The following is a 7,519-nucleotide window of genomic DNA, read 5'->3' as shown; positions in this document are numbered from 1 at the left end:
GATTTACTTTATCATGCTCAAAATGCTATGCAAGGGCAGCGCTAGCGCTGCAAAATCCTCAGGCCCAAAATGGGCTAAAAGAGGAAGGGTATGGATTATGGTCCAGACTGTATAAGACCACATGCATTTGTTGTTCCGGGATTCCTGCCCAGGTTGGCTGGTGATCATTTAAAGGTCAGCTGTCTGATATTCTGTTCTCTCCTTGTCATTCAAAGCATTAATTCACAGTTTATTAACTTCAGAATATTCATCCCTTACTTTAAAAGCAATGCTTAATGTTCCTGAGGTCTTTTCACAGGGCACACTTTTAGATTTCTCATGGATTTGCCTTCTTGGAATACTCACACAGAAAGTGTGCAGCATTTTATGGAAGACCCAGTGTCCTGGAGGTAAGGTCAGAAGCAGCCTGCAAAGTGGGGATGCTGATCTGAGTGGTGAGCTTTGCCAGAGCGCTCTGCTTTTCAAAGCCTTTTGCACAGTCAAGTCTAAGTCCCCATTCACATGCACCAGGGAGCAATAAATACTACTGCAAATGAGACATCAGGATCCCAGGATAGTGTGAGACTAGAAACAAAGCAAAATGCCAAAATAAATAAAACATAGCTAATAGCTACCTCTGGAAAGGTTGCTGTGGGTGACTCTCAGCTTCAGGTAGGAAATCCACAGCAGGGGCAATGATCCAGGCCAGCACACAACTGTTCCAGCAATGAGTCACTCCTTTTCCTTGACACTTTTGCAAAAAATAAAAAATAAATGATGCTGAGTCCTTGCAAGGAGATTCCTGCATGACACAGCCCAGACTCACCCAGAGCACCATCTAACCTGTGTGCTGCAGGTGTCCTATGGAAAATAGATTTGTGGCCGTGTAATTAAAGGCTCTGTCATAACTCATATGTGTGAGGACGTTGAAGGACAGCTGTGCAGACAGCCTTGGTGCTGCCATTCCTCAGTGATGGGAGAGCTGTATTTTGATATAAGAGGGAGAATGGTGGTCTGCTGTTTCCAGCAAGGGCTGGTGAGAGGTGAGACAGAATGCTGGATGCCATTTGGGCTCACATCACAGGACCAGCTGTTGCTTGAGTGCTGGAGAAACCTGTGGTCCCAGCCACACAAGTTGACACCTCTGTCCTCCCTACTCCTGGTGAACCCTGAGAGCCTTCCTTATTTCAGCCTCCTCTCTTTCCATTAACCCTATCTGCCACCAGAACACCCACAAGTAGTCTGGCTCCTCTCATTCTGCTCAGCTGACTCAAGTCACCCCACAGCTCCCAGGCGATCCCCCCCTTGCCCAGCCAGTCCCATCCTCTCCGACTCCTTGCCTCATTTGCTTTTCCCTAGTTTTTCTATCCCTTCCCTGTTCCTTTTCCCTTTGGGTTTCGTCCCCTCCCTATTCAAATCAGGCCTTTCTTCCTACAAACTTCCCAGAAGCCAAAAGAGGGGCAATGAGGAGCGCAGGGCCAAAGGAGATAATCATAGAATGGCTTGGGTTGGATGGGACCTCAAAGATCAACCTGGCCTTGAACACCTCAAGGGATGGGGCATCCACAACATCTCTGGACCCAACCAGAGAAGAGCAGCGGAGATCCCAGCCTGGTGCTGACCCAGAGCAGCAGTTAGTACCTCAGAAAGCCCCACTGGGGAAGCCCTGCTCCTCCAGGGGAAAGCCCGCACACTGTCATGCTACCTTGAGGGTTGAGCAGGTTCACAGAGGCTGAGAAGCTGTGACAAACCCTCCTCCGGCCCATAGCAAAGCTGTATAATTTGTCCACGCCAATGGGGGAGAGAAGCAGTGTCTCACCAAGCTGGCAAAACAAAGCCTCCGTGACACAAAAACTGTCCTCCTGCCCAAGGCCAAGCCCTTGCTTGAAGCCCAGAAGACCCAGAGCTTTCCTCCCCTGGGCCAGACTGCAGGTGTGCTTCCTCTAGCCCAGCAGACGTAGGGGTGGGCCTGTATTTCCAGAACAAACTAAATAAACATGCCTGATTCAAGAGGAGGCAATCACTCACTACCAAAAATTTCTGCTCTGTTGGTGAAACTTTGACAAAGTTATAAGCTAGTGAAAACAGGGTCTTAAAAGGGGAAGTGTCGGCAACCTTAATAATAGGAGCAGCTCCCGGCCACACCTATAATTAAGGGCCTTTATTGTTTTTTTCCATATACCTCACCTTTTTTTATCCTTGTGGCATTCCCAACTTCTGTCAGCCACCCACGCAGGCCTGCTTTGTTTAAAAAAAAAACAAAAAAAAGCCACGACCAAGTGGAAAAAAACAAACAGGAATATTCGAGTGTACCCTTAGGGCTGTGTGAGGGCAGAGGGTACAGGGTAGAGACACGACTCTGAGCTCAATCTGCAGCATCTTGTCTGAAGACGTGTAGCCCCATCCTCCAACCCTTGTGTTTTTTGGAGAAAAGGGGCTGAGTGGATCCTTGTCTCTGGGGTTCTGACCCTGTGGCAGAGCCATCAGCTTGGGCAGTCCTATCCCATTGTCCTGGAGGCAGGCTGCTGCCTCTCTTTCTGCACAGCACTGGGGTGGCTTTGGGCACAGCCTCTGGTGGGAAGACGTGCAGCTCATGGAGAAGGGAATTAGCCCTGATGCTGGAGCTCTGAGGCATAGCCCTCTCTCTCTCTTAGGAATGAAGGGACAAAGACCTGAGGAGTCATGTTCACCCCTGCTGGAAGATTTTCAGGTCAGACCAAGTGAAATCGGACAGGAGGCAGTCGGGCTGTGAAATGATTTGTGTTTGGTAAGCTGGTTGGAGGAGAGGCTGAGTACAGCAATGGAGGTCAGAGGAGGTCCGCAGAGATAGGAGGAAGGCAGATGGTGCATCCTTCTTCAAAAAAATCCAAGAAGCTGATCCTGCAGGCTGGTCAGACTCATTTGGTCCAAACCAAATGCTCTTGGAATACATCTCTAGGCACACAAAGAAGAGGGTGAAAACTGTCAGTGTGGTTTTAGTGAAGGTAAATCACGCCTGGCCAACATGATCTTCTGTGATAAAATGACCAGCTCTGTGGGTGAGGGGAGAGCAGTGGAAGTCATTTACCTTGAACTCAACCAGGCTTTCAGTGCCATCTTCCATCATGTTCCTTTGTCCAAGGAAGGCTGATTTGCTCTTTTAGATGGACAGAAAGCTGTGTGAAAACTGGCTGGCTGTCAGGAGGCAGTGGTTAAGGGGTGTCTGGAAGACCTGATGTTTCACATAGGGAGGAGGTGATAGAGTGCTTTCCCACCAGGCTGATGTGGAGGGGGAACCAAGTGATCTGCTCAAGGGCATGTCCTATCAGACAACACAGGTCTGATGGGGAGCAGCTGAGGGAACTGAGATTGCTCTGTCTGGAGAAGAGTAGCTCAGGGGAGACATCATCGCTATCTACAATGACCTGAAAGGAGGTTGTGGTGAGGTGGGGTTCAGCCTCTTCTCCCAGGTAATGAGAGACAGGACGAGAGGGCATGGCTTCAAGTTGTGCCAGGGGAGGTTCAGGTTAGATATTTAGGAACAGTTTCTTCTCAGAAGGAGCGGTGCTGCAGTGGCACAGGCTGCCCAGGGAGGTGGTGCAGTCACCATCCCTGGAGGTGTTCCAGAACCGTGTGGATGTGGCACCGAGGGACGTGGTCAGTGGGTATGGTGGGAAAGGGATGATAGTTGGACTAGGTGATCTTAGAGGTCTTTTCCAACCTTAATGACTCTGTGATTCTATAAGATGAAAGAAGAGAGATCCAGTATGGATATTAGGAAAATATTTCTGTCCCTGAGGAGTCAAACATGGGGAAAAGTTGCCCAGGTGAGTGCATGTGTGTCTGTATTGAGCAGAAAGCACACGGGGCAGCATCCCGGTGACCCCATAGAGCATCGTGGAGGGCGTTGGAAGCATAAGCCTGCTGCACACGATGAAGATCCCCCCCGTGCTGGGGGGAGTGCGGCATTGACGCCAGGCTGTGATTCACAGCAGCGCAAACTGGTGGCGAGTGAGGAGCCGCCGGTGTGTGAGTGAGTCCCATGCGCTCTGGGGGGGCGGTGCGGGCGGTTATGAAACCAGCTTGCCCAGTCAGAGTAATTCATGTACTGCTGTGGGAGGGATGGGAGAGATAAACAACGCGCCGGGAGATGGGAGGGCAGGGAGGATGGCTTAAAATGCAGCTTCCCGGCATGCCCTGCTGGATTAGTTCAGCATCTCAGCCCGGCTCCTCTGTGATTCTTATGCAAGGGGTTTCTCTGGAAGGGACAGCCTGTCCTTGCTAGCTGAGCGCCAGGCACGGGGCACCGACTAACAAAAGGCCATCTCACTACATGTCCCATACGGCCAGCTGGGCTGAGGATAAGCACTTTATTGCTTGCTTTCAGCCCAGTGTGATTCAAGCATGATGAGCAGGAGGAGCACCCCAAATACATACAGCCCCGGCACCAGCATAGAGTTCAACTTGCATTGTGCTCTTGGGGGCTGATGCACCTGGGTGTGCTCTGAACATGCTGGTTTCTGTCTGTGAAGCTCCAGGTGGGGTGTTTTGGTGGAGATCTGGAGACTAGCGTGTCTCTGCTGGGAACAGGCGCTGTGCTTGATCCTCCAGAGCTGCTCCAAGTGGCAGTATGAACGAAATGGAAGCTATACACGTTCCCAGGGAGGTATGACGTCCTGACCATGTCTTCACTGCAGCTGCAGACTCTTCTAGGAACTATTTCTGATTTGTGGCTCCCAGTCTCCCCAGCTGCACAGAGGTGGCAGGTTAAACCCACAGAGACACGGAGAGCCTGCTGCTGGATGAGCAGCTTGTCACTTGCCAGTGGCAATTTCAAGCTCCTTGCCCTCTCAGTTGCAACTGCTTTGGCAATTGCACCGTATCCTCCAACTGACAACTTCAGTGACTGCAGTCCTGGGACATCCAAACAACTCGATACATGTGCTGCCATTGGGATTCCCAAATATTACCAGCTCCCAAGTCTCAAGACACGCTATTTCAAATCAGGGGCCAGCACCAAAATAATCCTGCTAATTTCAGAGGCCAAAAACACTTTGAAAGCTCAAATATCCAATGTCTCACAGACTATTTCAGGACGGTGTTTGTGTCCATCCCACATTTCTTCGAAGGCACCAGGGCAATGAAATCACATCATTCCACTTAGCAATACGTATTTCCTCTTCCCACACTGCCTACTTCTGGGCAGCTCCAGGACTGTGTACCTAGAGCCACAGCTGCTCAGAGAGCAAAGGGATTGCTCCCTGTGGATGCTTCCTCCTGAAAGGGATGTGTTCAAAGGCAGGGTAAGAGTGAATGGCCCATTGACTGCTGTGCTCTCATTGCTTTTTCCCAGAAAATGAGATAAACACAGGAGCACAGACTCCGTGCGGTTTGCAAGGCAGGCTGTCATTACCTTATATCTCAAGGGGATATGGAAAGGTAGGTTGCCAAAAGAACTCTCAGGGCATTGCAAACCCTCTGCCTGGAAGCTGTGCTTCATACTGGCCAGGACACGTCCCATTGGGGCATTTCTCTACTTCCATGCAATTTCACGACTGCCTGGGGCAGGAAAAAGGCAGGTGCTACAGCAGCACAGCTCTACTATAGCATAGATTGTGTGTGCCACGCTAAGGGACTATATAGTGGAAAAGTGGGGAAAAATGTCATACGTTGAGCATCTGCACCAGCCATGTTGCAGAGGTGACAACTGAAGGGACAGGCAGGCAGCAGGGCAATAACCAGATGGTCTGTCTCTGAACTCAAGTATTCCCTGTGCAACTTCCCACATTGCCACAGCTTTCCACAGGGAAGAAATCAAAGTGTCACTGCATATCTGAACTGCTTTCAAAGCCAGTAGCCACTCTGTGAAAGCTGCTGAGGTTTTACAGAGCTGATAGTTGATGGCATGGCATAAAAATCCCTCACCCCTCCATCAGACATCCTGAACTTTATTATGGACTGAAGATCCGGGCTGGAAAAACATGGGCACATCGATGCCTATTCCTCCAGAGCTGGCATTGTCTGCAGGACAGGAAGGGAAATATTTTCATCCTGACCTCCAGCTGGGACTTGCAGCCACCCCTGCGCCCCATCCCTGCACCCTACCCCCAGCCCTGCTGAGCCCGCAGCTGCTCGGGGAGCTCGGAGTCAGTGCTGCGAGGCTCGCTGCCATCCCTAGGTGGTGCTCTGAGGACAGGCAAGGACCGGGCTCCCCGAGATATGTATGCCGTGGATTCCCGGCCCTGGATCCCCCAGCGCACCGGTGGGCCGGGATTGATGCAGCCCCCAGCCGCGTCCCGAGGGCTGGACACAGCTCCTCCAGCAGCTCGTTCCCACCTCAGCGCCTCTGGTTTTTAGCCCCCAGCCCAGGCAGCCTCTCACTGAGAGACACCCACATGTCTCCTGCCCACCCCACTGCTTCTCCCCCAGCCTCCCCAGTGCCCCCCAAGCAATGTGCTCAGCTCCCCCAGCCCCACACGCTGCCTTTTTCCACCTCTCCCCTTCTTGCACAGCCCACATCATCTGTCCCAGCTTCAGCAGAAGGCTGGGGCTGCAGGGCTTTTCCAATAGCGGCGCTCCATTAGGGCCCAGCTCTGCAATTCACCCCAGGCAATGGCAAAATTCCCATTGACTTAACAGGGGCAGGAGCAAGCCCTTAATGGCCTGGGAAGAAGTAGAAGAGGCATTTTGTTGAGCAGAGGTCACACGGCTGTGTGCAGCCGACTCTTCTTCATTCTGGGTCAACACCAAAGCCGAGCTGGTTGCAAAAAAAGCACTTTTGTTTGGAAGCACAAATGTTATCAACATGAATTCCCGATCACAGAAATCCAAACCCATTTTCTCCCTTATTATCATGTTCCTTGAACATATTTTTAGCTGCAGCGTGTATCAAAATGTTTTGCTGAGCAAATTTTGGGTGAGCTGAAAGGTGCCAATGATGGTCTCTTTTCAAAAGGGTTGGCTGAAAGTGTCACCAAAAATAAAACATGAAACAAGTCTCTCAAGTGTCATCAAAAACAACAACAATGTTCAGTTGGAAGCTGGCAGGAGTGAAAGCGGTATAGTTAGCTGTCATGGGGTGCCGAATCTGAGCCAATGCCTGGATCCTATTCATAGGGCAAAAAGTCCATTCTCTCTCTGTTAGATTTCTGATATTGGAATACTTTTCAACAGAAGCCAAATCTCAACAAGTGCTGGAGAGTCATTCTGTCCATCAGGTCCTGCAGAAGGGAGGGAACACGTGGAGGTATCTTCTCTGGACCAGACGCATCACTTAAAGGGAAGGTGATGCTCCACATATCATACGTAGCTGCACCCTGGCCAAAATCCCATCTGTATTTCTGGCTTGCAGAGCTGATTTGCAGACCCACCTAGAAATGTCCAGTCTTCCTCATGGCAGCTTTCCACAGAGGATTCATAGAATTATTAAGGTTGGAGAAGACCTGGAAGATCACCTGGTCCAACCGCCAGCCCACCCCCACCATGCCCACTGACCATGTCCTCAGTGCCACATCCACACGGTTCTGGAACACCTCCACGGATGGTGACTGCACCACCTCCT

This window comes from Phasianus colchicus, chromosome 1 (genome assembly GCF_987193195.1).
Source record: "Phasianus colchicus chromosome 1, bPhaCol1.hap1.1, whole genome shotgun sequence".
NCBI classification, from domain to species: domain Eukaryota; kingdom Metazoa; phylum Chordata; class Aves; order Galliformes; family Phasianidae; genus Phasianus; species Phasianus colchicus.
This window is presented reverse-complemented; position numbering follows the sequence as displayed.